Raw genomic sequence first — 21,536 nt, forward strand, 5'->3', positions numbered from 1 at the left:
GTTTAAGAACACAACAGTAACAGGGTGGTAGGGTGGGAAATAATTCTGTCTGACTCACAGGATACTCAGATGTGGTATTTTTTCAAGTTTTAATATGCAATTAAAAGCTGGATACAAGTAAAACATGGTGTAAAAAAACAAGTCACTGTATACATAATAGAAAAATAAGCAATAAAGTAATACAAAGTACAAAAAATCAAAGTCAGACTAACCTTTCCCTCACACCAAGGTATGGCAGATTCTGGGTGAGCTTTTCCAATAAAGCTTTGAAATGTTTTATTTTACCTCTTAAATAGAAGGTTTAGCTCCTTGCTCTACCCCCTTAGTTCACAGGTAATTAACCTTAACTGACCTGTTCTAACTTCAGTGTGACTCCTTAACTGACCTGTTCTAATTTCTGTCTGACTCACAAGAGACACAGCTGTGGTCTCTTTTCAAGTTTTAATATGCAATTAATAGTAGAATACAAGTAAAACACAGTCTAAAGCAAACAAATCACAGTATACAAAATAGAAAAAGGCAATAATACAAAGTACAAGAAATCAAAAGCAAACTAACCTTTCCCTCACAGCAAGCTGTGGCAGAGTCTGGGTGAGCTTTTCCAGTAAAGCTTTTCCAGTAAAGGCTGTGAGCATTGCCTGGCATCAGTTTTACTGTATGCTTGTACATAGGATTACAGTTGTAATCTAAAGGTGGTCAGCATTCATGCTGTCCATTGCCTTTTTACCAGAGTGAAGGCATATAAGGCATGCCACTGTCTACTTACACCCACAGCAGCTGTGGTTCTCACTCTGTGTCCTCACCTGCTTGTAGCTGGGGTGGCCTTGCCAGTGGTGGTGGAATGTGTACTCCTTCCCCTTGGTGTTCCTGTTGCAGCTGTTTTCTCAGGATAATATTGTGTAGGATAGTACAGAGATAATTCTGACAGAAGTACTGGAATCGTACTACAGGGCCCTCCTGATGTATCTGGTCAGCACCCAAAACACACTCTGTGATATTTATGGTCTGCGCATACGATTCATTATAGTGTTCCTGCATGGGTGTATGTACATTTCTGATGGGTGTCATCAGCCATGGTTTGTGTGTATACCATGAATACCCCAATAAATGTCCTTGTATGTGATATCTCCCCTAGAAAGCATCTGGTAGAGTTGTGAGTTGTGCCAGATATGGGAGTCGTGATAACTGCTGGGGTTGCCAGCACACACATTCAGGATGATTCCCTTAGCATTACACACAACTTGGCAGTTAATGGAGTGGAAGGCCTTTCTGTTTATATAGACTCTTCCCTGTTCCCTGGGTGGTGCTTTGATCTCAATGTGTGTGCATTCTATGGCACCCAGGACTTCTGGGAAGGGTGCTATGGGGTAGAAATCATGCGTAGTTCCAGATCTGTCCTCAGGATATATAGTCACTGGTATGTTGTAGCATAGCATTCAGGAGTTGATGTAGGATTGTGGATGCTGATGCCTGTGACATCACTGGCATGTCCCCTGTTGGTCTCTGAAAGGTTTGTCTAGCTACAATTTTGAGTGCTACATATACCTTAGTCTCCACAGGTACTGGTTTGCCTTGGTTTGCCCTTACTCTCAGTTGAGATGACAGATGTTGCAGAGCTCCTGTAGTGTGTCTCTAACCACCCTGTAGTGCTCTATTATTTCCACCTTTTGCAGACCATGAAATGTTAAATGGGGCCTAAAGGACCCTCTTCTTCCTGCCTGAGGCTATCAGCAGCACCATAGGCTTGAGCCTGCTGGGCCTACACATGCAGAAGAGTAACAGCAGCCCCTGACATTCTTTCCCTCTAGTCTAATTCTTTGACTGTATTCCAATAGGTTTTGGAATTTGAGGCAAAAGGGACACTAAGTGTACATGCTGAAACTGTGACTTCAGCAGCCAAAACACACACACTCTGTGATATTTCTGGTTTGAGCATGTGCCTCATTATAAGCGCTCCTCTATGGGTGTATGTGCGTTTGTGATGGGCATCGTAGCATACAGTCCAGCTGACTATGCTATAATTAGAATGCACTGCAGTTTACTGTGTTCCTACATGATGTGTAGAGCTGCTTACTGAATACAAATTGGCACGCTACCATGTGCGCATTGTGCAGAGATGTGCTTTAGTTTTAGTGGGCCATGTAAGGTTTATTGAATCCGGCCCATGGTTTAATATTGGCATGCTATTCAAGTACCAAACAACTGTACAATAACAATACAGGTGCAGGCTAAGATGTGCAAATACTGTTACAACTAGAATTTCTGGCCAGTAATTTACATGTAAAATGTACTTTTGTCATTGCTTTTCTTTAATGTCTCATCATACAGAATGTTAGGGCGATGCTGACCACCTTAAAAAACTCCAGCTATACTCTGTCGTATATTGTCTACTCCAAGGCGATCTCTGCTTAACATACAAGGCCATGTCAAACCCAGAGCTGTTGGACATGCTGCACTTAAAGAAATCCCAATCCCTCAGAGCCACACGCTCCAAGGATCTAAACCTTGTCATCACAATAAACAAAACATGCTGGAGGGATAGGTTCCTGACCCAGAGACTCCCCAGACTCTGGAATAGACTTCCCATACATGTCAAGCAGAGCACTTCTTTGGCCCTCTTCAAAAGGAACCTTGATGACTGGATGGGAGAAAGGAGATTCACCCCAGGGATCATGTCAGTCGCCCTGCTAGACAGGGGTCCAGGGAAGTAAATAGCGTGGGAAGAAATAGTCAGGGAATTGTTATGGCTAGGCTTGTATAGGCCCTAGGGCTGATAGCCTAGTACCAACCTATGAACCTATGAACCTATGAACCTATAACATGGTTAATTCATAAAAGTATTTTGTGGATTAAAAGTAGTATATCTTTTGACTTTTAGAGAAAGAAAAGATTTAAATGTTTACTAGGTTTGTTAGTAGTAAAATAAAGAGTTGCTGTCATTCTTTAGTGCATTGGCGGGTGCCATGGCAACCAGACTTAAGAGCACTTACAACAAAGATTTTTATTTTCACACCTTTCCATCTGAAGAAACAAATATATTTTGATTTAAATATGTTTGCTTTGCATGAAGAAAGGATATTTCTCCATTTTTAAATGCACATACCAGGATAGCTTTTGGGAACATGACCAAACTGAGAGGCAGCATAGATGTACATAAGGGATAATACTGTCAAACTACAAGGGGGATGTTCACGCAGCACTGGTCAGATGGAAGAAGAGTGAACAATGTAAACATTTTAGAAAAGATTACTGTTCATCTTGAAGCCAGAAAAGAAAGTCTATAGAAAGGAAAAGTAGTCAGTAATAAGGGTTTAAGATTTAGCAAACAGGCAGGAGGATTAACTGGAAACAAAATGGCAATTAGCAGTACACATGTCCAGCACAAATTACCTATTACAGAGCTTTATAGAACAAATAAACTAATCTGAGAAGATGCAATGTGCTTTTGAAAGGTTTTTTTTGTTGCTGACAAATGAAATTGGCTGTATATGAATTAATAATGATCACATTATGTACATAATAATCAATAAATGTTTCAAAGCATTATATACAGGAACATATTAAAACCTCAGATTTAAACTCATATACCATTTGAGAAAATTCTGCTAGTCCTAGAGGATAAATTGCAATGACCTCCTACAAATAACAAGATTTGACAATATGTTTATTGATTGATGATAAATTCCACAGCTTCTATGGGGAATGACTGTATTGAATAGTGGAATATTTTGAGCAATGACTGATTAGTCTTCTAAAATATTGCCCTTTAAGGTAAACTTCATTTTTATTTTTTAAAAGATCATACTTTCTAAAATTTATTTGACTCTTCCGATATATAAAGGATACAGTAGAACTGTGTCTATATCTGCATAGACCAGTGATATAATTACTGAAAAACTGACCCTGGGATTCATGAAGCTCGGCACAGGGATGGCGTTAGCCTTGCGCCAACCGTGCAGCGTAGAGATGGTGCAGCAGCACCACATGCATATTAATGAAGGCGCAATGCCGTAATGGCCACGTGCATAGGAAACGTGTACGTGTGCAGGGGACGTGTCCAAGCTCTTCACAGAGGCATGAACATGTCAGCTGCATACGCGCAGCCTAAAATACTGGCTAGTACAGCCTGCCTCTAATAGTAATCACTCCTATCAGTGTCCATGGATACTGAAATGTATGCAAAGCATACAAGGCATTTTTGGGAACACCACTATAAAAAGTAAACACAAAGGCAGATAGCTGAATATTGAGTCACAGTCCCTCGAACAAATGATATTTAAAACCCCGTGCCCGTATTCCATTGTAGTGTCGCTAGTTATACCAAGTGGAAGTGAAATGCATCATGTTAGCGCACCGCCAATTGCTAAGCCTAGCCCAATGGTTAGGGTTACCACCTGTCCTACATTGTGAGGGACAGTCCCCCTCTAGGCAGGTGTGTCCATAACAAAACCATTATAAATGTCAAATGTCCTGTGATAGTAGGACATAATTATGTCCCATATTTTATGTAATAGTCCCATGCAATACTTCTTTCCGTATATAAAATACCTAAATGTTACAAGAAACAGAATAAGCAACTACACCGCTACAACAATAAAAGCTGATATTTAGGCATAAAACTAAAGTACTATCCTTTGTAACGACTGCGGGTATGTGTTGGCCTGTAAACTCTGATGTGTGTCCCGAAAATGTCCCAACCAGGTCATATGAAAAGGTGGTAACCCTACCAATGGTCAGAGCATTCACCCAATATCTGCCCATTCGTGGTCCAAGTCATGCTTGTCAGGATGGCCAATAGATGAATGGGTATTACCTGGGTCTACCTACAATGTCATGAAAGATAAGTATTTGTGTGTACCTATGTGCATGAAGTACAGCATGTGGATGATCAGAAATGCTAGGGTAGTCCTCACAACCCTATTGGTCCCAGAGATATGTAGTGTACGCAATGTGTTCTGTTGACTGTGCCATGGGCCATCAAATAGAGAAGGGATGGATAGTGTCTATGGAATATGGGGATGGGGGTGACAGGTAATGTAATTATTCTCCAAGGGGAGACTGGGTTGGATGCACAATAGGTAAACAGGAGGTCTACGAGGGAGCAGTGTGTGAATCAAGAAGATAACCAAAGAATAAATATTCACATCTGTAATACAATTCCACAAACATGTGAACATTAAAAAGTGCAATACACATGTACAGAAACGTTAACAGCACATACCCACATAATGGTCTGGCCTGAACTGAGCCATCCAACCCCAACACACCTGGATACATATTTGAATACCCATCATCCCCTTCACAACACACTACCCCCCCTTCCTGACCGTCCACCAAAACCACCCTTACTCGGGCTGCTAGATAGGCACAGACATATCTGGACATAGTGAGCCCTACCCATATCTAGTAGGCAGTCTCACCCTAGGCAGTCTCAGGATTGCAAACTATGTATCCCTTGCATGTATAACCCTACCTTATTGCTGTAAAGCAAAGAAGGTCATCGGTCCCCAAAATATTTGGATATCCCTCATGGGATAAGTATCTGTTCTAAACATTAGACTTGGTGTCCCAACACGATGTCCAGTCCTGTAGACATCTGGACACAAGTTGTATGAGCAGTAGTTGTCCACAAGACTGCTCAGCCTCCAGCTGGTCCTGCAGAAACTATGACCCAGGATTAATCGCCTGACCATGATGCATGTCTCCCCACGTGCATTATCGGGAATATATACCTTACACATTCGCATAGCGGCAGTCAGATATAGGGTGCTTAAGGCACTTTAAAGCAGACATAAGTAGGGATACCACCTGTCCCACCTTGCAAGGGACAGTCCCTTTTTGGGCAGTGGTGTTCAGACCAAATATAATACAATAGCAAATGTCCTGTATGAATGTAGGAAATACTTATGTCCCATATTTCATGTAACAGTTGCATAAAACAGTTATTTCTGTATGTAAAATACTTAAATGTTACAAGAAACAGATTAAGCAACTAAACTACTACAAGAATAAGCTTTCATTTAGACAAATAAGTAAAGTTCTAACCTTTGTACTGACCATGGGTATGTGTCAGCCTGTAAAATCTGAAGAATGTCCCAAAAATGCTCCACTTTGGCCATTTGAAAAGTGGCAACCCTAGACGTAAGCGGGTATGTATGCGAGACGGTAAGTGGCAGTGATTCAACAGTATGGGAAATGTAAATAAGCATGTAGGTGTATTTGCATGTGTATGTACAGACCGATATATACACACACACATATATATATATATATATATATATATATATATATATATATATATATAGATAGATATGAAGAATGAACATGGTCACAGTATAGCAGTCATAATGAATGCAAAAGGAAACAGCAGCAGAAATCCCCATAACAGTTAGTGCTGTTATATATCAGGATGGCCATAGGTGAACACACCTCTGCATCCCCAACCACAGGTAGGACGCTAAAAGTGGAACGAACGTCCTCCCTGTGCTAATTCTGACTTTGAACTAGGTACAGGGCAGTCCCGATCCCCCAGTCGGACAAGCCTAAACCTGGATGACCATATGAACACTTTGACAATCGAACACACATATGTGCCAGGACTATATGCTTTGGAGGTCTGAATATCCTCGGAGTGAGTCAACATGCCACACGGGTCCAGAGCAGTAGGGAATAGGGAATGACGCATGTGTAATAGTGCGTTTTTCCCAACAGGTAAATGGATGCCTGCTGTGTAAGTAAAGTGATGAGGCATGTGTTCGGGTGACTATGCACCATGGGTATACATATAAATGAGGCAGAACACCAATAGTGTAGTGGTTAGAGAAACCACCTAACGAAAAGGCATTCACGGTTTAAGTTCAACAATAGCACATATCATTTTCCTTGTGGAATGAATGTTGCTCTGCTGTAAAGTCGACATTTAAACATGTAAAGGTGAATGTGTGTATTGCATGGGACTATTAACCAGATCCTTTCAATCAAAGTGTATTGTCATAATGAATAAGGCACAATTAAGCACAAATAAGCGGCAGTAAACATATGCAATGCACAGTAAGCACAGGCGAGTGCACCTGCATGGGTGTAAGCAGCTTCCAGCATAGAAAATGTATGTTTGAATGTACAGATGTAATATATATACACACACATATATATATATATATATAGATATATATATATATATATATATATATATACACACACACACACACACACACACACACACACACACACACACACACACACACACACACACACACACACACACACACACACACAGACATATATGTGTGTGTATAGATATATATCTACATACATGAAAAAAAAAAATATATATATATATATATATATATATATATATATATATATATATATAAAAATGGACGTTGTAACAATAAAGCATATACAAGGGATGTGAAGGGAATCAAGAGCTATGTTGGTATTATATTGTGCTTTCAGCGTATGTCATAAAAAGCTGCCCAGGAGTGAGCAGAGCACCGCTACTCATACCACAGGCAGGGTTTTACCAGTGGGAGTAACATCGTTGAAATGCTATGTCTACTTTACACACAGACTGAATGTAGTCCCATGCTGGGACCTCCACAAATTGGGAAGTGCAAATGGCCGGAGTCCATAATCCCAGGAAATGCACATATGTGCAAATATACATGGTGGGAGACCCTGTGAATACACGAGGCTGGACAAAATGTGTGTAGGGCCCCAAAAGCTCTGGAGAGGGCAATGTATAAAGGTGTGTCATGGCTGCGATAACAAGTGGATAATGGATGTTACACGAGAAAATTTAACACGGGTGGGGTGGAGGAACTATGGGTATGCAATTATGGATCCAGGCATGCCAGGGTTGGATGGGCCGAGATTACTGGGACACAGCACTCCCAGAGGTGTATTTGTAGATGGGTGACATCATCGGCCTTGCTAACAGTGGGTATAAGAAATGTATGGAGTGTGAGCAGTCTAAAAGCATTACTCAGTCCTCAGGCAAACGGACACATACACACACACACACACACACACACACACACACACACACACACACACACGGCAAGTGTGGGGCTAAAACACTGACCTAAATACTTTATTACATTACAGCATTATGCAGTTACAGAATGCGCTACTGAGATTACTGGGACACAGCACTCCCAGAGGTGTATTTGTAGATGGGTGACATCATCGGCCTTGCTAACGGTGGGTATAAGAAATGTATGGAGTGTGAGCAGTCTAAAAGCAATTTACAGTCCTCTGGCAAATGGGGACAGACATACACACACACCAGTGGTGGGAATGGAACACCTGCCTATTAACAGATTACTATTACAATACTACATACTTACGAATCGCGCCACACAGACTACACATTTCAAGGTTGTCATTATGACCTTCTGGGAATGCGGACATTAACAGGGATGCTGGCAGTTAAGATGTACATACCTGTGAACCTGTGTGTTTAAAGTAGGAATCCATCCTGACCTGGAGTATGCCCATCTGTGGAATAGACGACTACTGCCACTATACAGGGTTACAGAGGCACATAACCAACACAAGGTGTCACTGGGCATGCTCACACACTTAGTAGCACAGGGCTGTTCGGAATGCACTATGTGTCCATCTACACAAGGATATACTGGGCATGCTCATACACTTAGTAGGACAGCATCCGCCCACACAGTGCCATTCCAAGGCAAATGTCCTAAACACAGGTTAACTCCCATACACCGTTAGGATAACTGCATTGTTTTCTTATGCTAACCAGTGCTAGATGTGTAGCATCCATATTCACAGCTGGTCACTGTAGATCCAACAATGGGGAGTACTGACATCTGTGCAGTGAGGAACACCTGTCTGATTGCTCTGTGGTGCACAATAACACTACCACCATATACCTCAGAATCTAGCATTACCACCATATACCTCAGAACCTGACATGTGGGCCATAACACAGGTACGGACCACTCCAGGTGGTGTCCCCACATACATAAAGGCCACTCACATGTACTTTCCGGTCCCCCCATGAAAGGAATCACAGATGAGTCATGTGCAGGACACAGTGTCACATGCTGCATTCTAGGATGTAAACCTCAGGCAACACTATGCCCTCTGACCACCAACACGCATCCATACATATTGTATGACATAGAAGAGTACACCACCACCATGTGACCCTTGATCTGTGTACTGTACCAAGCTCTATATCAACTGTAGAGAGTACACATGTACTGACAAAGTTGCGTAATGTGTTATGCAATGCAATGATACCACTGTCTGTAACCAGGTCAGCTGTACACATACCAAGTGCCCTCGGTACTTTCCACCATTAGCAGATGACTGTTGCTGTACAACAGTACACACCCACACGTACGGATATGACATACATGTACCTGCCCTGGGTATGTACATGCCACACACACACACACACACACACACACACACACACACACACACACACACACACACACATGTAAATAGCATAGCTGTTGTTGTCCTTTGTGCAAACAGGTGGCTAGAGCCATTACACACATGCACATGGAATGTAGGTCCATGGCTGCTGAATGCTAACAGTACATAAGGTGTGATATCAATGTTGACAGAAGTAACATTCCCTCTGTACCGGTCACCCATTACACCCATCATGTCATACAACAGTCCATATGTCATGTATGTCATTACACATGTCCACCAATTGCAATGCCTACAAACATGCCCAAATGTCAGGATTGTAGGACCTAAACACCTGTACACATAGTGTTGTGCATTCAGATAACATGCATGTGCAGTTGCTGATGTATGTAGGTGACATGTATCCTAGTACATCATGCAGTTGCAATGCAGCCTCAACATTGCCAACTGTATATGGTGATATGCTAAATGTACAGGAAGATGTACCTCAGGTATGGACAGATGTGTGGAAATGACTAAGTGGTTGGGCATCTTTGCAGATGGATGTTTGCTGTGGACAGCTCACAGGTGTGTCAAAAGCAGTCCTACAATAACCTGTGTAACTGGCAAGCAATGGTTTCATTAATTGAAGGACATAACACACACAACTTAGACAGAGGTCAGGGTCACAGCAAAGGTAAATCACTTGACACCTGTTAATAGTTAAGACGTCCCGTGTGCATATATCAGCACTGTTGCCACAGGAAGCATCAGTACAGTTTGTAATGCATGCAATACTGCTGTACATCTGTCATACATAATATGAGCTAGGCAGGTCTGAGATTCACAGTACTGGCATGTGTGGTTGCGTGTGTGTCCATATATGTCACGTATTGTGGGACTGCATCTCAACTGTTACTCACTCTCCTGTACACTAGTGTACACATCTGTACAGACTGCAATGTAGAAAGCAGGACATAGGCAGGGGCATGTATCTCACACATATGAGGTATCTGTATGTGCGTGACATAGGTGTATTAAATACTGAATGCCACAGTGTGTGTATGTAGGGCTGACTGGTCCCTGGGGTGAGGATGTATGTTACCATACTGAACTGATAAGTCCCCTCCCCCCATCCAGGCAATGCATTCTACTATCCATGTTGATGTCCACGATCTTAGGCCATACTGACTACCTGTACATGTGTACTCTCTGTGGCACGTTATGTTGGTGCACAGTACTGTAATGATGATTTGCACATAGGCAGAGGTCCTCACCTCACCAGTAGCAACTGTGTGCAAATGTGTGTTACTGTGTCAGTGAATCCGTGAGTATGTGGGTGTGTTACAGTGTCACTGAATACATGTGTGTCAATACCTGGATGTGTGGGTGCGGTTGTGTGTTGGCATCCTGTCATGGGAACGTGTATTACTGATTCCCAATGAGGCATCACACTTCCCACTGGCTCTACCCTTGTAATCAGCTAGACCACTCTCTTACCTCACCACTCCATGTAACTGTACCTGTGATGTCACCCTTTATGGATGTCACATCTGTGGCCACAGTAGCTTAATACACAGCTATCATGCTCTTGGATCGGTAGACGTGTTTGTAACATGGGACATTCTCACTGGTATGTGGCAGCTACACGGGGCATGCTAGCATATTCATACATACCTGTGAGTAGTCCACATTGACATGGGACACTAACTGCAAACACTGACATCCACCGGCACGTGCAATTAGACCTGAAGGAGGACAGCAGAACATCATGACCAACATGCAGTTACTTTTGTTACACAAGACACATACTGTTAACAGTACGAAATGCATTGTACACCTATAGTACATGGTATATCTGCTGCTTGTCAACAGTACTCAACAATTGTAAACTACACTTGTCTTTCTAGTCTGTTCACCCTGTGCATCAGACCATATGAGCATGTCCCTGCACTGATGGTGTGGATGTCAGGGATGCGGCACAGGCATCATCATATTCACAGGGTGATAATGTTTGCCAGAGGCCTAGGCTGCACCATTGGATGACATCATGTGTGTGGGTTTGGGCCTTTGATCTAATTGGGCGTGTGTGGATGTTATGCATGTGTATGTTGCTGTGTCCTACATATGTTTCCAGTGTGTGCGTGTATGTATGCACACAGTTCTGCCATGTGTCTGGCCTACACAGGGGTATTATTGATAGCTGCAGACTGTACAGGTGAGGTTTTACAGTTCACGGTGTCCATTCATGGACATATGAACTGTGCCTGCCAAGGGATGCATGGGCACTACCCGGCAGAGGTGCAGATTGGATACTGTCTGATGTCACTTGTCCACTGGAACCGTGTTCCTGTTGGGACTGTCATGGACCATGTGCACGTGGCATGCTGTGTCATGGTGTGGAGAGCACAGCACCAAATGCACTGCAGCTACTACCGCCACTATGGGAGTGGACATGTGAGGTAGCTCGTACACGTAGACCTGACACAGGTGATGTAGAAGGCCTACGTCCATGTGCCCAATGCCTCACTCCTACCAGATGTTCCACACAGACAGCTCATGCTCGCGGATTGTCATGCCACGGTCAAGGACTTCAACCATGTCACCCAACCGTCTATCCAAAGCTTCAGCAATCTGCTGATGAGCATTTACCATTGCCTGGATGTTGTTGTTTAAAGAACGGACAGCAGCCCTCTGTAGCCTCTGATCTTCTCTATTGTGCCATTCAGCACGTGCCTGTGCCTCCATTACAGCCTGAAACATGCATCTGGTGACACCAGCTGCTGCGCTCCGTCTTGCAGGAGCATATTGGCCAGAGGTCCTCCTACGAGCAGCACTGACCATGTGCCTGTGTGGGGCACCACCAGTCATTTGGCTGACACCATGGTGTGCAGGCACACCATCCATAGCCCCCACACTTTCCTGCTCCAAGCTAACACGTGCCAACTGTCCTTCCTCTATGGCCACTGGTGATGGGGTATGTGCAGGCATGGGATCTGAGTGCGGGGGTGAGGGGGATATAGATGGAATGGCAACCAATGGCACAGTTTCAGCCCCTGACAACTCTGCCTGTGACTCAATCATGTGTTCATCATCACTGCTAGAGTCTGTGGGACAGTAACATCAGATGTACTGCAGGAGGGCAATGTACCTATATCACCTGTGAGGGCAGACAAGAACTGTACATTTCAATCTATACAATAGACACACACACAGACACAAATGCATGTGATATGACAGAAGGCATACAACATTTATGTGATACGGCAGACGGCATGCAATAATAGTGGTAGTTATCATACATCCCTGGGTTGCACAAAACAGCATACATGTGTCATAGCAGACGACATGCAAATTACACAATCATAGTAGTAGTTAGCATGCATCCCTGTGTTACACCATGTAGACCAGCACAGGTTAACAGTACACCTGCCTGATGTGTGGTATATGACCTTGACAATCACATGTAGTATGACATGTGATCTGCTGACGTGTGCAATGACATGCATACATGTTTAACACAATGGTGTCCTGTCAAATATACAGTGGGGCAATGGTTTCCTAATGCAGTGTTGTCTGTCTGCCTGCCCTACAGATATATTGCACATTTAGCTGATGTGCATGGCCGTTGCAGGGAATCATGAGGCATCTCTTTTGCTATACAGTGTGAGTTACAGAGTTCATAGCCATGACTGTGTTCAGATATAATACATATATACTGTGGAATGTGACCCATGTCACTGAGGTGTATACACACTAAACCATGATGTTGAAGTTGTGACACAGGTCACTGATGGGTATACAGATGACACCCCTGCACATCTGCAACCATATTGCTGCTGCCTGGCAACTATGGCCAGACGTGGCGAACACTTTGGTACACCATGTCCCACATGACATCTGTGTACCACACACACACACACACACACACACACACACGAGGAGCAAGTATTACACTGATGTCCGACACCAGCAAGGGGAATGTACTGTATCTGTGGGCTGATGTGGATACTGTACAGGTGACTACTGTCATGTCGTGACACCCTCAAGATGTTCAACACATCTTATGTGGTGGATTGATGTTACACCTACACAAGATGTGCACAGGCCTGTAGGATGTCTAGTGTTCCACATTTACAATATGACCATTATACAAAGGCCTTAGTTGGACCATGTGTAGCCATTGTATGATAGGGTGTACACACAATTTATTTATTTATTTATTGCAGTTGGTTTACCAGGATAGTCCATTGGGCCAAAATGAAACTGTTTTCAATGGAGTCCTGGGGACAAAAGCTCCAAAAATGTAGATACAGAATCAATCTATCTAGGTTATCTATCTATCTATCAGCAATCTAGGTACAGCAGGTTATTAATGATAATTATACAGATGTAAAAGATTAAAGCAAATAATTTCAAATAGTACAGCAAACATTAGAAATAATACAGACTTGTGATGAAACATACTGATGATACAAACTAACCGAAGGAATAGTACAAAGTAATACTGAAAGTCATTGCATATTAGGAAGCATAGACTTAAAAGGCCCAGTCTAGCACATTCTTTGCACATACCATAGGAATAATAATGTGTGTGTTGGGGGAAAATAATAAGGAAATTTGTTGGAGTAAAGAGAAGGAAAATGAAAATAGTCAGTGTTAGTTATGTAGGGTGGGAGCAAGAGCATTCCCACCGTGATGCTAGATATGAGTAAAGAGATCTTTTGAAAGTAAAATGGTTAGAGGTGGTGCAAATGGACGGTGGTAGGGAGTTCCAGAGGCGAGCTAGGCCATAGGATAGAAGGTTTTTGCCTGGGGGATGAATAGGTTTGTACACTTCTAATAGATTTTGATTATTTGACCTTAATACTCTATCAGGTAGGTGCATTTTAAAGGCAGAAGAAAGGGAGGGACAGAGGGAGGGGTTGAGAATGAGCTTATGGGCAAGAGTTAGTTGAGTGTAAGTGAGATGATTGGGTAGTTCTAGCCAGTTTAGTTTTTGGAGAGAGGAGCAGTGGTGGCTGGAGGACTTATGGCTGGTAGCGAATTTGGTGATTTTATTATAGCAAGAGGAAAGTTGCTTTTTTAAAGAGGACTGAAGATTAGTTAGGAGTGGGGCTCCATAGAGAAGGGAGGGGATAAGGAAGGAAGTAGAGAGAGTGATTTTAGTGGCAGGTGTAAGGTAGTGATTTTGTCGGTACATGGCACACAAGCACATCACATCTACTGTGTGTGTTGCTCCATGTCTCTGGCCATCCTCCATGGCCATGTGTGTACATGAGTTGGCCAAATTATTGTGACAGGCATCTATTTCACATGTCTGTGTTGTCCCATATGACATATATGCTCCACTGATGACAGGGCTATGCAGATAAATGGTGGTATGTGGGATATGTTTTCAGGTTAGGTAGGCAGTGTTGCAGCCAGGCCACTAGATGTCATGGATATGTCAAGATAGCACATCACATTGTGTGACATTCATAGCATGGCTATGATCCACAACAGTGAATCCTGTGGGCTGCCCATAATCCAGCCCACTGTTTAGTAATGTTTGTATTCACCACATGCGTAGTTTTGATCTGTAGTACATGTCCCTAAAGTGAACAGCACCTCCACCATTGCATGAAGAGCTGTCCACACATCTGGCAATGACAGTTTGTGAGGATTCATGTCAGTGAGATGATTCACATAGTTTGCAAGTGTTGCACATGGGTAGTCATTGTGATGCATTGCAGGTCCGACCTGTATATTGTGACATGACCATACATTATGTGTACATGTTGTAAATGGCCACATGGCAGATAGATTTGTGCTTTATGATTCCTGATAAATAATAACAGTCTCACCTGAAATGAGATGCTGTCGCTGCGGAATACCAGAGGTACCTAAATAGGAGTAACACAGTAGTATAAGCATAATCCATGCCTGTATAATGGCTACAGGGTGCAATGTGCATAACACATACACCAGTACATTAGACTATACCATGGTGTATGCATATGTGTGCATACACAGAGTAGCATACTATAATATGTGGCATGTGTGTATGCATGCCTTGCATATGATGTTACATTACATATTGTACCGTGACACATGCAACTATATGGAATATAGTTGTTATAGGTGCAGTACTGACTTAGCAGGTACCTCCAGGCTCAGTGGTTGAGAGACACCCACCTCCACAATATCGGCTAAGGCTTGTGGATGTGGTTCTGCAGGTGTCCCCAGGTTGGCCAGTAGCTCCTCGGTATGTGTGAGTGGGGGCTGGGTTGGTTTTCCACCACCTGTTGCACCTTGTTCCCTGGTGATTGCATTTGCATGCTGTTTTGCCCATCTAATGAGGTCTGTACAGTGTCTGCGCATCTGCTGGTATGTGCGGTTGTGGCCACCCACATCATAAACCCTCCTGCGAAGTTCCATCCACAGGGCATATTGCTGCTGTGCATCCTGTGGAACATGGCTGAAGAGGATATCATGATTGTTGAGTTGGTATGGGATGAGTGCCTCATCCTCCAAGTGGGTAAAAGGGGTTAGCCTTGCACGTGGCATACCTGGAAGACATAATGTTGAAGACAGGTCACAGTAACTCACAGAGACATACAGAGCTACAGCTGAACATGTATGTGTATCGCATTTATTAAGTTTAAATAGTTGTATTTGCAAACCTACATGACACTGACGTGTTTGTGTCACACACATGTGACACTCAATGGTGAGTGGACATTATCACCATATATGTGCGTATGTCACCTGATTACATTGCTCATACTCCATGTGGATGCTGTCTTGATGTGGGCATGTCTGTTTTCCTGTACTGGTGTTCCTACCTATCAGCACATGGCTGGATGAGTCCACATTAATGCAGTCGACCTTGATGCTGTGTATATGTCACATATAAGGACTTACACTGCCTTAACAGACATGACCTGTGACCCTGCAGACTTGCTCACATAAGGTTTTACATGTATGTGTTCTGCCATATGCATCTACACGGCACTGTACAGCAATTCAACATCCTACCATGTATCAGCTGTGTTGCACATGTGATACACATGGGGCACTGGCTAGCCAGATGGTATTTCCAGGGATGGATATCAACTATAGCATGTACAGTCAAAGTCAACTAGTGGGCCATATGCCATTGGCCATGTATGAATCTAGGATGAAAGGTTACCTGGCAGTAGCCGACAGGCAGGTCTGTGGGGCCAGGTGGAGCAGTGCCACAGTACTGATCCACAAGGTTAATGATACATTTACCATGTGGTCATCACACCATGTCTGAGAGGGGAGGGATGTGCAGCTTTGATGGACAGGAATGCATAGTATGGCAGGACTATGTAAAGTGTATGGGACAAGGATCTGCCCAGCATGTGGAAGGTGGATGTCCATGAAGTATGTGCTCGAGATCAGGATGAGTATGTGTAGCATGTCCAACATCACTGGATTGGATATGGATTTATTCAGGATATACATCATGCTACATAGTGGAGATGGGGAATGGGACGGCTGGTGTAGGCCATCTGTACATGGCCAATACCCCTTAAAAGAAATATGTGATCTGATATGTGTCTCTTGAGTGTTGTGTATGGCTGGACAATGATCTCTAAATTCATGGATGGCACCTTGTCATTATTATGGTTGCCACATATGACTACCAGACAGGTGTGGTGATGTAGCTATCACAGGAAAGACAACTGCCCATCTGCATCCCTTACACACAAGTGTCCATTATGTTGACCGCTGCCTAGGTGGTAGTTCATGGGTACAGGGTTATTAACATAGGGTTGACAATGCAATATGTAGCTGTCACATTGTGGCTATATGTCACACACACCTCACACACAAAGCCCCTTCTGTATGTTGTCCACAACACTCCTGAGTCAGTTATTGCTCCTAGGTCATAGTCATTCACATACTTCAAAAGGCAGATGCCTTCTGTTTTTCTGTGAGGTATGGACTACAATGAACAGGAATAAAATTCATTAACCCTGACATACTGTAGCTGCCACTGGTGTGATGAGCATGTATTATTCAGACACCATCTGTAGTGTTGGTTCTGCCAGCAGTCCGATTGCAAAACACTCCTGTGACATAGGAATGTACATCTAGTATACCGAGTGTAGGTGTTACACAGTATGGGTGATGATATCCTATGACCTGGCAAGGTTATGATATGCAGTGTGACATCAACCTTACTGTCATCTACATCTGTACTGCTGACATCAATTATTTGATCAAGGTTCATGGCCTTCCAGACCAGACTCGGCAGGGTAGTAGTGCAGTACTTCCCATTATCAGTGGTGTCTCCCCCATTTGTGGGTTGTGATACCTGTTGGTGTGCACCATTCAGTGTGTACACAACCTGACATGAAGCTATGTTTTACATGATGTGTACGTGGAGAGCATCTTGTTTTGCCATATGTGTATGATACAACCTATGATGTGGACAGGTTCCATGCAGCCTGAGTGCAGCTTGTACCTGCATAGTTGTGGGTACAGGGCCCTGTGGTGTACATGGATATATACTTGTGTACCTGATGGGGAGGGGCGTGTGTTTATGTTATCCAAGACCCTATCTGGATTGCTTATTCATGCTCAGCACTTGTTCAGAACTTGTAAGCACTACGTAAGCTAATAATTACTATAGCACTCAACCTTCCTCATTACCTAAAGGTAAGGGTAAACAGGTTTTGCACATACTTTTTTTTCACTTGCTTAGAGTAAAATAGCTCTTGTACTCACTTTTCTCACTTATCTAGATGAAAGTAGTTCTATATTCAGGCATGTTCAAGAGTCAAGTGCCAGTATTCTCACCTGTCTATCTGATGAATCTGGACATCTTGAGGCAAAACCTGTGAGAGATGCACTCATCTAGCCAAACTGGAGGTAAAGCTCTCACCAAAAGCCTGATCCTGACAGTCATGTGGAGAAGGTAAACATTCACACCACACCACACTCATCACATAGTCTCACTGAATCTACCCCACCATTAACTGTGAAAACTACTCGTGTACCAACACATTAGCTCAATGCTTTCTGGAATTCATAAACACCAATACCCTGAATCAACATATCCACACACCCACCAGGGGCAACAATATCCTAGACCTAGGCATTACCAACATGAGTGACCAGTGCCCCACATGTGAAATCAACTCCTCATTGGTCCAATCCGACCATGAGCTGAACACTGTTGATATCCACATCTCGCCCCAACCCCCATTAAGGGAACCACAGTATAATATGTCTACAAAGCCAACTACATGCTTCTTAAGACAGATGTGGTGAACATCATGACACCCATGCAGATGGACAATAATGTTACAACTGTTCAATCCTACACAAATGCACTCTATAAGCAGTTACACGAGTGCATGGCTTGCCCTATCCCAAACAGAACCAAGATGCTATACTCCTAATAAAGGAAACCAGTCTGGTGGTCCCCTGTCATAAACACACTGCACTACAGGAGGACGATACTGTTGCAAACAAGAGTACAATCCCATGTGTGGAGGAGCTCTCTGGACAGCCTCAGTAAGAAGATGAGATCCCTTATAAGATCCTCTAAAGCTAGCTATGAAAACTAAACCACCACTAATTCCAACAACAACCACAAAGCATTCTATAGCTATGTCACATATCTCAATGTCAACAACCAGATCTGCTCTGAGTTACAGCACAAAGGCACGAAAATTACAGAACCAACTGATATTGGCAACATCCTGGCAGATAGGTTCAGTGCTACCTTTCCCCCCTCCCTCTCAAAGCTGCACACTCAAAAGCCAATATCACAGGATCCATGGGACCAGACAACATCCCAGGCTGCGTTTTACATGAACTTCAGAAACTACTGGCTCCCCACCTATGCACCATGTTCAACAATAGCCTCACATCGGGCATAGTGCCCCCTGAATGGCACACAGCAACAGTTACCCCACTCCACAAAGGTGGTGCCACAATGGACCACGGGACCTATTTCCCTATAGGCCTAACTAGCCTGATCTGCAATGCTATGGTGCACATCATGGATCTCAGTCACAGTGACATTGTGTACCTCCAACCCTTTGACCCTTCGCAGTTTGGCTTTGTTAAGGGCAGACCATGCCTCCTAAACCTGGTGGACTTCTTAGAGATAGTTACCAAGGCATTAGATGAGGGTAAAAAGGTCCACACAGCCTACCTAGATCTCTCGCAGGCTTTCAGCACCATTACTCCTTCTGGTATTATCAACATACCCATCCGCCTGAACATTAACCCCTACGTCAGGTGATGGTTTGCATAGTGGCTCACAGACAGAACCCACACAGTGGGAGATGCATACCCTAGGTCCAACTGTATACCAGTTACATGTGGCTTCCCCCAGGGCTCAGTCCTAGGACCCCTCATGTTCAGTATATACTTCTCTGACATACAGACAAGCACAGGAGGGCTTTGGCTGAAAAAGTTTGCAGACAACTGCAAACTAGGGGACAAAATTGTTTCCCCAGCTGTTACAGACACCCTCTGGAAGGGTTGCACTGAGACGGATACCTGGTGTCAATATCATGGCATCAAGCTAAATACCTAAAAGTGCATAGTCTTCCCCTTTGGATATAAGTAATTACCCGCGGACTACTACATAGGTGCTAGTCCGCTACACACAGAGAAGGTAATAAGGGATCCGGGAAGCCCAGTAGATAGTAATCTCTCCCTCGATACCCATAATGACAAGGTGATTAGAATATCCTTCTACATGGTCCCCCTAATCTCTAATGGGTTGGCATCCAGATCAAAGGAGGCCATTGTGACTCTCTACTCATGACTTATTAGACCCATTAAAGGATACAACACCCCATTTGGGATATACCTTACAAGACAACTGCAACAGCTTGGAAGACCACAACAGTACCTCACCAAGAGGTTTACTGACCTCAAACAGATGACCTATGCAGCCCAACCTAAGAAACTCCAGCTGTACTCCATTGCATACTGCATACTCACAGGTGATCTCTGCTTGACATACAAGGCCCATGTCCAACCCTGTATTGCTGGATAAGCTCCACCTAAACTGAGGCCCCTGAGAAGGGTTCCTGGATATGCTCCACCTAAACAGAGGCCCCTGAGAGCCACATGCTCTGGGGATATACACCTAACCACAATGATAACTAGGACATGCTGGATGGATAGATTCCTGACCCGGACACTCCCCATGCTTTGGAACATGATTGCAATGTACATCAGGCAGGGCCCCTCACTAGCACTCTTCAAGGAAAACCTTGACATGTGGATGGGAGACAGACATGTACCCCGTGGATCACTGCAGTGGCTCTGCTGGACAGATGCACAGGGAACTCATGGCTCTGCCATTCAGAGGCACAGGGAACCAACCTATGGGGGAGGCGAAAGCCAACACACTCTAGCTAGGCTTATAAATACACTTGATAAGACAGCCTAGTACCTACATTTGCACATATTACATGTCTTATGTGCATGGATAGTTAACTAGCTCTTCCATTTTACTTTGCTATCATGCTGATAAACTGTCGGATGACTAAAAGACATATGTATCCTGTTAATGTGTATTGTAAATGCCAATAGACATAACTAATGTTTGCCTAACATAACAGTAATGCTATGCAGCTTGTAATACATATCTGCCTACAATACTGTACATTACACAGTTATTGGCACAATATCCCACAATGCAAATCATAATTGCACAGTGGCCCAACCTTCGACATGTTATTCTCAGTAATACAGCCATACATATGGCTACAGTTACAATATATCAACATATACTATCCCCTGTCATAGCACATACTTGTTGGACCAACCCTGCCACTGACAGCAGCTGGTGAGGAGTATTTCTGTTCAAAGCCATTATATAGCATCCCTTGTGGTGTATGCAGTGTTTGCCTTGTGACCTACAGCAGTAGACACAAATACTACAAGCGTTACTATGCTCAACAATACATCACTACAAGATAACTGTTTCCACTATATGGATTGTGTGCGCTTTAAATACTACAGAAAGGTACTAAATACACAGACATAATGACTGTTCTATATACCTTATTTGTAACCTGAGGTGTCGTTAACTATTGATTCAATCCTTTTCAGCTTGTGTTTCTGTGTTCTTTGTAACGTTCCACTGGTATATATGAATG

The sequence above is a fragment of the Protopterus annectens genome, chromosome 4.part0 (genome assembly GCF_019279795.1).
Source record: "Protopterus annectens isolate FY-2018-M chromosome 4.part0, PAN1.0, whole genome shotgun sequence".
Lineage (NCBI taxonomy): Eukaryota > Metazoa > Chordata > Ceratodontiformes > Protopteridae > Protopterus > Protopterus annectens.